The 14,237-nt window shown below is 36.4% G+C and overlaps 1 non-coding gene across 1 annotated transcript; it reads left to right on the forward strand.

Moving 5' to 3' along the window:
* Positions 1-5,483: 5,483 nt before the first annotated feature.
* On the forward strand, positions 5,484-5,602 carry LOC124213468 (5S ribosomal RNA). Its single transcript, XR_006881881.1, has one exon. It is a non-coding gene; the product is annotated as a 5S ribosomal RNA (ribosomal RNA).
* The last annotated feature ends 8,635 nt before the right edge of the window (positions 5,603-14,237 follow it).

Below are 14,237 nucleotides of genomic sequence, written 5' to 3' on the forward strand. Positions count from 1 at the left end.
AAATTCGCACCCCCAACTCATTGATAATGCAAAATTCCCATGAAGAAAAAGTTGAGGGTGCGAATTTACACCTAAGTCGAGGGTTTTTTTTTTTTTTCGTGAAGATGGGGTTTGAGAAATACGAATAATCGACCTGAATTCGAATAAAATAATTACTTGTTAACTAAGCTAAATGAAAAAAAAAAAATAGGACTATTGAAATACATTGGTTGTATAATATTGAGTTTCGGTTTATTTAAATTACAATTCGCCAAACCACTCAGAGTGTAATCGTTGATAGCTCACTTAGGTATGTTAATAAATACCAATTCATGTTACAGCAAGTTCCACGTGTATAAATAGTATTATAAACGTGACGATATTGTTCAATGTTTGAGGAAACTTGAATTTTAGATCAGTGAAAACGTTACTAAAAAATTGACGAGTATAGCATGAAAAATTTCTAGGGAAACGATAAGTATAGTAATAATAATAATAATAATAGTAGTAATAATAACAACAACCACAACAATGATAATATGTTCTAGGAGATACTAATATATACATATATAGCAATCGGTCAATATGTAGAGAAAAAAAAAAAACGTGGGTTATTGGGACGAAATTCACAATTATGCATATATACATTAAATTTGCTGAAAGGAATATTCGCATTACAATTCGTTCTCACGAACTTTCCATGAGACTGACAACGATTGAATTAACGATTTTTTTTTTTTTCATGTGGCTATTGCCAAGGTTTTCTTTGTCCCCTGTTCCGAGCTTGGAAAATTGAGTATATCGATCATTGATCGCTGTCCAGTGAGAAAGGCTGCAGATTGTATGAAATAAGTATAACCCAAACATATGTCGATGATAATTATTCTTGTACACTTGGGCAGATGGATTACTTAATTAATTAATTGGCAAATCAGTTTTCGGAATGATTATCAGGTTATCGTTATTTTTATTATGGTTCTTGACGTGGGAAATTTTTTACCCGAGTCAGACATTCTTCTGGGTATGGAGCATTACACCGCATTGTCTGGTACAACTATTATATATTGTAATTGAGCTCCACCCATTTTGACCTGTGTACGTTTCGTAAGAAACTATTTTATGATATATCATTTTTTTTAAACTTAAAAAAGAATGTCATAAAAACGGTAAAACAATTTTATTGATTAAATACACATGTTATGTGTTAATCGTATTGAGAATATACACTTAAGTTATAAATTCGATGTGTATAAATAACATTATGAAAGAAATTCTATATCATATACTTATACGGTGTTCTAATCCAAAAATTGTACCAATAACGTTATGATATTTGCGTGATTGAATTCGCGGATATGATTAATAAACTTAATTGAATGTTTCATGTGTAATTTTAGACTGAGCGGTGCAAAATCTAATTTATTACAAAGAATATATTAACGTATTTTGCCCTGCTCATTTTTAGTATATAATATCTATTGATAATATATATATATATATACATACACACATACATAAATAGTATATATATACTTATATATATATACACACACACATATATTAGGTACATTTTATACAGTGTACCTCAGATTTTTGGTTATGTATAGCAATTTATATTTCCTATATAAAGAGAATGAATATATAATATTGCCGATGCATTTATTGTCTCAATCATTCGATAAGAACCTTGAAATCTTCATTTTTTACCTTCTTTCGAACTGCTGCTGGTCTTTACGTAATAGGGTAATAAAAACAAAGCTGAATATTTTATGTGACGATTTGTTGATTAGTTGATGTCACCAGTATTCGGGTATAGAAAGCCGTGTGCAAGCTGTTATGTTTTTATTATCCCATATCAAGGTGATTCGTAGTGAAAAAGAGAAGAGAAAAACACTCGCATAATTAAATATGGGTGTTTTCCAGTTTTATATCTTTTCTGCCACCGGATGACGTCTTTCGATAAATTAAATTCCAACATCGCTACTGCCAATTTTGCTACCAAAGTTTATTAACATTTCAAAAGCGCAAAAGAATCTTTTCACAACCAAAGAGCGTACCTGAATTCGTTTAAGAATCAGTTTGTTACTTTTTATTAAGGAATTAGATAAGTGAAACGAACATGATCAACGAAAATTTATTCTACATTTTTAAGCATTAGTAGAATAGTTGATGGTGCGAATATTTGAACCTTCTCTATTCTCCAACTGCTTATTGAACTTGGTGAGCATCTTTTGTTGCTGAAATAATGATATAAATCAAATAGGTATGTAAATTTTGTAAATCTCTAAAATAGCTTTATTTTACATAACTATACAACCCTCGGAACTCACGCACTTCCAAAACATCGTTCTTGAGGTTTTCTCGGCGCTGAGATATGCTGATAGCCTGATCCAATAGTTCTTTATACTGAAATAATCACAAGTTATGAAACTCTAGGACGTGATAGGAAGAAAGCTTGACTAATAATTCAGGCGAATCCGAATTTCACCTCAGACTCTGTCTTCGCTAGGTCGTTCTTCAGCTCCACCATCAGTGTCTGATAGCGATCGCGTATCGATACATTTTTTGTGTCGATGTCACAGAGAATCTTCTCAGCACTCTGTATTCGGCACCTGGACTCCTTAAGCTGTTATTTAGGAAGGTAAAATGTGGCAACCGATCAAAAACTAACAAATTCTGGATTATCAAGGCTTTGATCGGAAAGGAACCCATTCTATCAACTCTTTGTGAGTCCGCGGGATGTTCGACTAAAAAAAAAAAATCCAAACACACTGCCCCGATACTCGGAATATTGAAAGTTTATATTTGACAAATACTGATCCACTGAATCGGCAATACTTACAACATGCTCTTTTTCTGCAAGTGTGTTCGAAAGTTTTTGCAGCGCGTCATCGAAGCTCTTATTCACCTGAAATTTTTCATCATTCAAAGACCAACAACTTCGTACTTGACTCACAAAAGGACAAACGATTAATATGTCGACATGAGAGTATACCAAGAGCGATCGCTAAATCATGTTCTCGACGAAAGGGTCGTTGGTATACATTCTTGTTACATTCTCAGAGACTGGCTGTCTTCGGCCTTTGATCACCGATTCGTAAAAACGGAGAATACCGATTGTGAGTGAATCCGCAGCACGGTAACTGGTGTCGAGAAGGCAATATTTGGTAACGAGGAATAATTGTGCGAAGTGGATTACCTCTCTTTGAACCGATTAACAGTTTTGGAAGATTTGATCAAACGATAGTGGAAACAATACGGCGTGGAAATTAACGAAAAACAAATAGATTTCCAAATAAATCTACATGGATGGCAAGCGTTCGTTGTGAGAGACTTTGACAGTAAAAAATGACTGAATGAAACTGTATTTTCCGCAATTTCCGAACTTGCCAAAGTCCGCCTAATTAACTCATTAATCGGAAATCAAGGTTATTTCAGTGTGTTAGGTTGAATCGAATTCAACGAAATTTCACCGAGTTTCATGTTGTAACTTGGCAGTGACTATAGTCGTAGCGATTTGGAGCTAGACGGAACAGCGTCTGAGTAAATTTATTCCAATATTTTGTAAAAACTTGTTTTGTAACTTTTAAACCGTTGATCCTTTCTTTAAGACCACAAGCATTTGTGTTTCTTTTTACAAAATTGCGTTGATATATTGTATAAATTTACTGATTGAATATTGTCACTGTCCTCGCGAATCCGTGTCCTGTCTGAAGGATCCATTTTCTCTTATATGGCAGTGTACTAACCTCCGGTATAGAGCTCAGATCAGCACTGTCTTCAGGAAGCACCTGAAATTTCGTTGGAAGATTGGTATAAAATGTATTATCGACGAATGGTAATTGCAAGTCAACCCTGATGAAACATCAATTTTCCGTGTTCATATTTTGTTACCTCAATGTCAGCAACATCGACCATGTGACAGTTCAAGGTTAAAGACGTAACCGTGTCAAAACGTGTGGAAGTGGATTATAAAGTCACAAATAAGCAAGACGAACTCAATATCTACAATTATGAAGTAGAAGGTAAAATAACTCACGAATTTTTTCAATTCTTCTTTTTTACTGTTGTACTAAATCATCACAGTGGTTACAGGAATTAATTCATTATTTTCGCACCAATAATCAATTTCTACAATAATTATCTCACCATGACCATAAGGAATGTTGTTATGCAGGAAACTACGAAAACGAAAACCCACAACATTTTGTTGGTTGAAAAAAGTAGGTTAAACTACGTTATAAAAAATTTGAAAAATACTGCTTTAAACTTTGGCGGAATAAAAACAAAAACAAACTGAATTTACGTACGATCGCTATTCAAAATAAAATTTACCATAGAAACAGTCTGTGATCAAAAATACTCAGGAAGGAAAATATTTGCGCCAAGACACGTTCGGTGGTAAGTTAAAATATTTTTAAAAGAACTTGGTAACAGTACATTATGAAACAAGGGAATAGGGTCGAAAATTATTCCTGCTTTCCTGCTCAAGTTGAAGTGGGTGGTTGATTTTTCAATAAATGGTAGAGGAGAAAGGCTTCGGAGTATAATTTTACCCAAGAGAAGCAGCCTCCAATCGACAACCTCGACGACAGTTTCGAAATCGCTTTTACAACATACAGAGAGACGCTACTTAATTTGTACCTGTTTTATCGCGGGCTTGGATTGCTGAGCGACAAGAATCATGTAATGCCAATGAATTTATATTTTGAAAAATAAATTCAGACGCTATTTGATTGAATCAACAGCATTATATGTACATACGTTGACCACACAGACTTTTCAGTTGATTGTACGTTAATGTCGTGATTGCCTATTGCCAGAAACTGATTGTGGAACGATTGGAAACTCCTAACGAGGATGGTCATCGACTACTTGCATGCAGTGCAACGATGCAATTTCGTCAGAATGTGCAAGAATTGACTGATCATTTCTTGAATTCAGGGTTTGTCGATCCTGACACAGCTTGGCCAATTCTAAAGGTAACTTTGCCACGATTTGATTTTCAGAAAATTGACGGAATTAAAGACGAGTTGAAAAGGAAGAATACTTCATAATGTTTAAGGTGACCTATAGATAAAAAATGTATCATGTTGATGGCAAGCCTTTTCGTATCATTTAACGAATAAATTCAACCGAATACATGCTGTTCTGTTTCTTTTTATACCTGCAGGTCATATCATTAATATCCTTAAAATGGTCTCTAAAATTTGAAAAAAAAAAAATCGAAACTTTCAATCCAGTAATCAAATGAGCACATCTCTGATAAGTTGACGTACCTAGTGTTAACGACAGTCCATATCCATCTATGTATTATGTCAAATCGACACATGTCTGCATCTTGTGCATGTGCATTCCATTTTATTGCAATGTTAAGATTATCAAAATCTCCAGACTGTGTGGAAAAAATTAGGTGATTGTTACAGTCTTTATCAAATAACCGGCGTTGGTTATATTCGAGTATATGGTTTTCAGTTACAAACAAACAGAAATTACTTCCTTTCGCCAACGGCCATACCACGTTGAAAGCACCGGTTCTCGTCCGATCACCGAAGTTAAGCAACATTGGGCGCGGTCAGTACTTGGATGGGTGACCGCTTGGGAACACCGCGTGCCGTTGGCATCTTTTTTTCCAAAGTCGCATCCAAGGATTTGCCTAATCTTTTTATCTATTGATTTTTGGAGGTGCATCCATCATTTCGCCAGCTGGCATTTGTTTTTCAATAAACTTCCCAATATGTTATAGGCGTTAAAATTCTTCTTTGTACATACATTAAAGTGTAACCTACCGACAACAATTCACTATGCAACTTAGAAATTACCAGATTTACAATTTACATTCAAACCAATACCAGGAACAATACCCTGACCTACAAAAAATATTAAAATCAACTTCCTTGCTGCCAGGTACATAACTTTTTCGCGAAAAGGAGAAATTAACACGAAGAATATTGAATTACGGACAAAATGAAAAATTCAGAATTGGTTGTAATTGGCGGATCTTTTTAAAAGATGAAGAATGAACCACGGTGGAGGTCGATCTGTATGCTCAAGATAAATAGAGGCGCCTTCGAAGCAAGCAAATATAAATGTTCAGCAATATCGAACCTCTGAGAAAGTCTATTTGATTTAGGGACTTATGTCTTACCATTTCTGAAAGTTTTCCATCCGGCTGCCTGATCAATAATTTTTCCCATAAAACGCGTTAGTACTCAGATTTGATCTTCGCAATGAGAAGAAATCACCGCTGTTAAAGTAATGCAATTATTTGAAATACGGTTCATTAAATATATTCAAAGAAAACTTTCATTGTAAAATTATGCGTTGTTGATTGTTAGGGGTATACAATTCAGTCCAGTTGGCGCAAAAATCTTGTATAAATATACTTTCAGTTGCTGCATAATTGATAATGTTGAATAATTTTGTAACTGTCGTATGTGCTGATTTTCATTAGGACGAGCGACGTTGTATCGTTGACTGAATATACGTAAGGACTGCTAGCTCTATGCGGCTTTTCGTAATCGAAAATGGCCGAAGTTAAAGGTAGAGCATACGGCGCGTTTTTTTTTTACGTGGTATCCCCAGTAGGCCTACTCCACGGAGAATAGTAGCAAGATCGATCTTACGTTCTTCGAAAAATTACAGATAACTTTTTTTCACATGTTGATTATGGTCAATTGCTTTTCCCAGTCAATTTGTACTCGCATATATTCGCAGTTTGTTCGACATTTCTCAGTTCATTTAACCCGCTGACTATTATCGATGAAAGATGATTGTTTCAATTATGGATGAAGGGTGATTGTTTTCATCTTAAAGGCGAACAGCGGTTTGACGTTGGATGTAAAGTAGAGAACCTGGTCAATACGCAAAACAATCAACAACTGAACCAAAATCGAAAGAACGAATCGCTGTAAGACGTTAGCATTTACCTATCGGAAGACGATGCCGAAGTCTTTGAAGAAATGGAAACAAACCGGAGTAGAATAAGGACAACCGTCAAAATATGACAGAACTGTATAATTCTACAGTGAAATACGAACCGAACATGATCTATGGAGCCACTCGAGAAAAAAACTACGACACCAAAACGATCGCAATAAAAGACTGTAAAACCATAAAAAAAAACTACAGCAAAATAACTTTTACCACACTTCGTGATCATGATGATTCTGACCTACATTGCTAAATCTATGTATCGGTGAAATAAGATGAATAACCCTGAACCAGAACTAAACCAGACCTAAGCCTAAAAAATGAAACGTTAATTTTTCAGTATATTCAATGAAACTCGGTTAACTGAAACAGATGAAAATATAATTAGTGAAATATGTTGATACAGACAAAATTAGATAAGTGAGAAATATAAATTTTAACGAAAAAAGAGACGAACAATTAGTTGAAACAGAGAGATGATTTGACTAGCTAAAACAGGTACGAGGTTCGATTCGCTGAAACAGTCAAAAAGTTTGATTAGCGGAACGTACAAAAAGTTTGATTGGCTGAAACAGATAAAAAATTTGTTTAGCTGAAACAGACAAATGTTTTATTAGCTGAAACAGATAAAGATTCGATTAGATGGGTCGGACAAAGGAGTAATTATCTGAAACAAGCAAAAGTTTTATTACCTGAAACAGACGAAGGTATGGTTAACACAATCACATAGATCCATACACTGACAAAAAATGGGTCGAGTCTAACATGATACTCGCTTTAATATTCGTTGTTTCGATTATTAATTGTATTGATGAACGAAAAACATTCTAAATTTTTTGAATCGACGTCTCTTTCTGCTTTGAGTTATCAAAGTGAATATCTTTTTTGACCGAACATTCTATAGCTGTCAAGTGCGTTTGTTAAAAAATTGGTTTCTTTGCCCTGAAACAGAAAATAATACGATCAGTTGAACGAATGTTTCTGTACGTTTCAGATATATTTCATAAATACTTACGCCAAGATTCTCCACTGTCACTATACACTACCGAATTTTTTGTACCTGCGCGTTGAGCTCCGGGTTTCAAATGCCGCGTTTTCTCTCACATCTGAAAAGTATCAAGTCCAGGCGCAAAAGGCGCCGTGGAACTTGAAAACTTTATTATTTGTAAAAAATTGACCGAACAGCTGAAAGATCAGCACATCGAGAGTGCGTAACTCTTTTGTATACCGTTTGCAAAACCGACACGTACAAAAAAGTGTCCGATTCCCGTTATTAATTTACGCGCAAAAGGCTGCGTCCAATTCTCGTGATTAATCTACGCGTAAAAGGCGCGACAGATTAAACTGTAAAAAAATTTTTGTATTATCTGGGATTTGTTCCAAAAATTCTGTAGAAAACCAATCCACATCTGCATCTTTTTGAATCAGATAGATTGCTATGCGGATTGTTGTTCTCAGGTTACAAATCAAATTGAAATCGGGAGGGAGGTTGGAGGGCATGCATTATTGTGTGGCGTGACGGCCGGCGGTCCTCTTCGACGCGAAGTCTTCGAGCTCAGCATCTCTCCACATCTAGCGTACCACGGAACGCGATAGATGGTCCAGAGATGCGTTTTGCCCATTCAGACGATCACAGAGATCAATTGAATAGAATAATGATCGGTAACGATTGAATAATCGAATTGAATAACGATTGAAAAATGGTTGCAGAGTGACAAGAAATGGGAAATTTAATCTCGTTAATATTCAAATGCTTACAAACGGTCCAGAGACTCGAATAAAGAGTCTGTTGGGAAAAAAATGTCTGTGATCGTTTGACGCTGTGGATTACAAAAGTTAGTAACATCACGGTACATCGCGACCTTCCTACCCTTACCTGTTTCCCAACGGAAAAGAGACTCACACATACATGCATAAACCCGGCGACGGATCCCAAAACGTCCACCTACCTACCCGGTTACCTATATTCGATCTAAACGATTCTCCATTTTTTCCAACACACATCATTCATCATCATTTGCGCCGTGGTCGCTGACTTACATTTTCGTTGGTTACCTGTTGGGAGCAAAATGTTTTTGTATCGTAGTCTGCCTACTCGGAATACAGTATCGCGGTTGTATCCCGACAACCCTAATATTGTATGTATTATTTTAATTTTTAATGTTGGCAGACTATCGGTACATTAACCTTTTGTAAAATTGATTAAAAACATCCTGTATGCCAAATAGCATTTTTCTAAACGAGCTAAACCTGCAGTTGATCAATACTTGTTGGCTGTTAAAAGATTGAAAATGATATATATAATAAGATGCAATTTGATTACGTTACGTTATGCCGGACTTTAGAATTTTTTCATTTTAACAGTATTGTGAATAATTGAATACGTTCAAACCTCGGGTGAACCCACCGCTTAAACGACATCATTGGTAAATTCAAGCGTAGATTATTACATCAGTTGCGAAAGACAATTCGATCTCGCGAGTGCCGAGTAAGCGATGGTTACCTGTCGCGATGCTCATTCCACATTTAGCAACGTGCAAAATTTTTGACTTTGAGTAGGCTACGGTGAATTAAATTGCGAAAAGAAATCATTCGACTGGAAGTCAAGCACGTTGTCATAGTGAATGAGCCTATCCATGCAGCTAAGAAATCGAAGATTTGTTCATCAATTGTTACCGCCACGCCACGTGACAGAGGAATCCCAGGGAAATACCCATAACCTTGTTAGATACAACGACTAACAACGACTGTCTTTGTTCGGGAACCCTGGTGGCAGATAGCGAAACTACCTTAGTGTAATTCTGTTACGAGTCTAGTTTCTCAGATGTTAAATCTCTTAACTCTATGGTACTCACTAAGAAAGAAACAAGAAGCCAGAGATTCTCGTTCTCTTCGCCAATTTGTTATTAAGTATTTTGTGTGAAAGACCAAAGATTATAAATAAAGGATTGTTCTGATAAATATATAGAGACCATCATAACCATTACCAATAACAGGTTATGGGCCCAGGTACGAAGAATCATTAAATTTATCCGGATAATAAAACAGACTCACACAAAAATGGCGGAAAGCTCACGTTTTAAGATAGAGAAGCTGAACGGCGAAAATTACGAAGTATGGTGCTATAAATTAGAATTACTTCTCATAAAGGATAAAGTGTGGAACGTAATAAGGGACGATGCACCATCTCCAGTAACAAACGATTGGACAGAACGTGACGATCAAGCTCGTGCAACAATTGGACTTTTAGTCGAAGACAGCCAATTGCACCACGTCAGGAGCGCTACGACAGCGCGTGCAGCTTGGGACTCGTTAAAGAATTATCACCAAAAGGCAACTTTATCCAGCAAAATTTTTCTATTAAAAAGAATTTGTAGATTAACACTAGCGGAAGGTGGTAATATGGAGGACCACATCACCGAAATGTCAAATTTGGTTAATAAGCTGGCCGCGTTGGGAGAAACACTGAAAGATAACCTAGTAGCCGCTATGCTTCTCGGCAGCTTACCAGACTCATACAGTGCATTGATTACAGGCCTGGAGAGCAGATCGGAAAATGAACTCACAATACAGTTGGTAAAAAGTAAACTCATAGATGAATATAAGAGGCGAAAGCAGACAGATACAGATAAAAACAAAAATGAATCGGCAATGAAGATTGACAGCGAACAGCACAAAAGAAAAACCTGTTTTTTCTGTAAAAAGGATGGACATTATAAGAAGGAATGCAGAAAATATAAAGCCTGGAAAGAAAAAAATGAAAAAGCGAAACAAGTCGATGAAAATGAATCATGCTTCATGATGACTACACCCGAAGATCTGGAGATAAATGAGGAATCATGTTTTGGTGCGAGAGGAAGTCAAAAGAAAAATAATACTTGGTTCGTTGATTCAGGTGCAACTAGTCATATGGCAAATTACAAAGAATGTTTCACCGAGTTTAATCCGGGAAGAAAAGGTCATGTGCGCCTGGCTGATGAACAACAGTTATGCGAAATAAAGGGTATCGGAACGAGTATCATAAGATGCAAAACCAATAACAGTAACACATCAAATATGGAAATAAAAAACGTTTTGTACGTACCAGAACTAACGGCAAGTTTATTGTCAGTTAAAAAGTTAGCAGCTGAAGGATATAAATTACTGTTCGAAGACACCGAATGCAACATAATGAAATATGGAAAAATTCAAGCTACAGCTAGTCTATCACCCGAATTATATGAAATCAAGACTGTAGAAAGAACATGCACAACAACAGAAACTGGACACAACGATGACTGCCAACATACTTGGCATAGGCGTTTCGGACACCGAGAAACACGTGCAATTAAGGAACTTGAATCAAAGGGATTAGCAACAAACATAAAAATCAAGGAATGCGGTATACAAGAGATATGCGAGAGCTGCATAAAAGGTAAAATGACTCGGAAACCCTTCCCAAAGGAATCGTACAGTAAAACTGAACAAATATTGGACCTCATACATACCGACGTTTGCGGCCCAATGCAAACTATGACACCAGGTAACAAACGGTATATACTAACAATAATCGATGATTATTCCAGATACACTGAGATATACCTCATGCAATACAAATCAGAAGTAGCCTCGTACCTGAAAGATTTCATCGAAATGACAAAAACAAGGTACCGAGATAAACCGAAGTTTATACGTTCAGATCGAGGAGGAGAATACCTTAACAAAAATTTACAGAACTACCTGAAAAATGAAGGGATTCAAGTGCAATACACAACAGCTTATTCACCCCAACAAAATGGGGTCGCTGAAAGAAAAAACAGAAGTCTTTTGGAAATGGCAAGATGTATGCTGTTTGATGCGAATTTACCAAAGAAATATTGGGGTGAGGCAATTAATACAGCAAATTATTTACAAAACAAGCTGCCATCAAAAGCAATTCACAAGACACCATATGAGTTATGGCACAAGAAAAAACCAGACGTGGGAAACATACATATTTTTGGATGTAAGGCGTATGCACAAGTACCAAAAGAACACAGACAGAAACTAGACGAGAAAGCAGAAGAACTTACATTTGTCGGATACTCTAAGGAGTCTAAAGGTTTTCGTCTACTGGATACAAGAACAGACTGTATAAAAATCAGTCGAGATGTAATATTCTCTGATCATCAATCAAAGATCACTGAAAACAAAACATCGCAAGAAATAATCTTTGCGCCTAAAATATCATCAAATGAAGACAATCAGAGTTGCCTAAAGCTGACACAAAATCAAGGCTTTAGTCACCGGACAAAACACGTAGACACTAAATACCATTACGTAAGGGACTTAAAAGAGAAGGGAATGATGGACTACATTTATTGCCCGACAGAACACATGTTGGCAGATATGTTGACAAAGCCGCTGCAAGCTGTAAAATTAAAAAATATATCTGAAAAATGCGGGTTATCGGATTAGCCAAGACTACATGAAGTATTCGTTGAGGGAGGGTGTTAGATACAACGACTAACAACGACTGTCTTTGTTCGGGAACCCTGGTGGCAGATAGCGAAACTACCTTAGTGTAATTCTGTTACGAGTCTAGTTTCTCAGATGTTAAATCTCTTAACTCTATGGTACTCACTAAGAAAGAAACAAGAAGCCAGAGATTCTCGTTCTCTTCGCCAATTTGTTATTAAGTATTTTGTGTGAAAGACCAAAGATTATAAATAAAGGATTGTTCTGATAAATATATAGAGACCATCATAACCATTACCAATAACAAACCTAACACGTGCAAACTCACCAACGTTGCCGAGAAAAGGTACAGTTACTCGGAAGTCTCTGTTTAATCTGTGAAAAACAAAAAAAAAACACTCGATTAATTTAGCAAATGGCTGTTCAGTTTTCAAATTGATTATTACTGTTGTCCAGTTTCATATTTATGCATTGCATGTTACGCGAGAACAAAAGTTTGGCTTTAAATGCACCACCTTGAATTATCAATTAATAATTAAAATAAGTATTGTTACCCCGACTCTGGCTGCTCCAAACTTGTACATGTAGCACTTCTTGTATCATCTCAGGTTTATTCGTGAAGCGACGCACTTTCACATAATTCAGATCTTCACTAATCTCTTATAATCCAAAAATCCACCCCGCAATAACACTCGATCCTACACTCACTTTTTGTGCTGTAGCTGTCTGTTTGAACTCACTGAATAAACTTGCTAATAATGCAGCTGCGCATTTACCATAAATCAGCCAAAAAAGTAATAATACTGACACACGAAGCACAGAGGCAAAAGTAGACATCACTGAAACCTGAAGTTACACAAAACAGTGGAAAGCCGAGACACGACATTCACCTTCAACGTTCGTAGGATGTTTTCATTTCAATAACTCGGTTTTCTTCACGCTACACGCTGTTCCTCGTGTATTATTCACATAGGTATGAGTATAGCGCAAGTACACTAATTGAATAAGGCGGTCTGAATGTTAAACTGACACATGCTAACGACACGTTGTTCCACTCCGATTGCTCGGAAACGACTGATGGTACGTACGGCGCTCAGAAGAGACTTAAATAAGTTCTGTGAAGGACGGAAGATAACGATACTCCTGCGCTCTCTGTTACTCTTTCCATGGAGTGGGGGTAGCTGCACACGCCTGCCTCGCTGTTTTTCCCCTCTCGTGGCCCCCATTTCATGGGTAGACCGACGGAGAGGGAGGAAAAATTATTATCTTCTGTCCGTAGCTGAAGATATATCCTCAGTCAACGGTTATATCGAATGTGGGCATTTACAGAATAATTTGACAACTTAAAATTGTCGACAAATTTTGCTTTTCATACAGAATTGTTGCACTTGAATCTTCGTATACGTATCGCTACGTTATATATAGTTCAGCTAGAAATTATTAAGACAGTACGAAATATATTTTGAATAATTATAAAATACTAATTAGACCCTCAGGAAAGCAAAAAAGACATCGAAAAGTCCGTCCGACCAAGAGCAGAGGAATTACGAAGGAAATTTTTCGTTTTTCGCCTGTAACTCTTGATCCGTTGCTCGCAGTGTATTCGGACTGCGGGCAATCGATTCCTCTTGCAATATTACGTCGATATAGTGCATGAAAGAATTGATTTCAGCATTTTTCAAAATCGTCAAAATTTTCAGCAAATATCCAAATACGATATCGTATTTCCCACAAATCCCACATTTCCTGCCAATACGTTAAGAGGGAATAATGTGCTACCTTCGTCCCGCTTTTCAGATCAAAAGACTTGACATTATGATTGAGTCGGGAATAATAGATATAATGTGCATAACTTGCAGATGATCGTTCCATAACATCAGACAAATCTT

The sequence above is a fragment of the Neodiprion pinetum genome, chromosome 2 (assembly GCF_021155775.2).
Source record: "Neodiprion pinetum isolate iyNeoPine1 chromosome 2, iyNeoPine1.2, whole genome shotgun sequence".
NCBI lineage: Eukaryota > Metazoa > Arthropoda > Insecta > Hymenoptera > Diprionidae > Neodiprion > Neodiprion pinetum.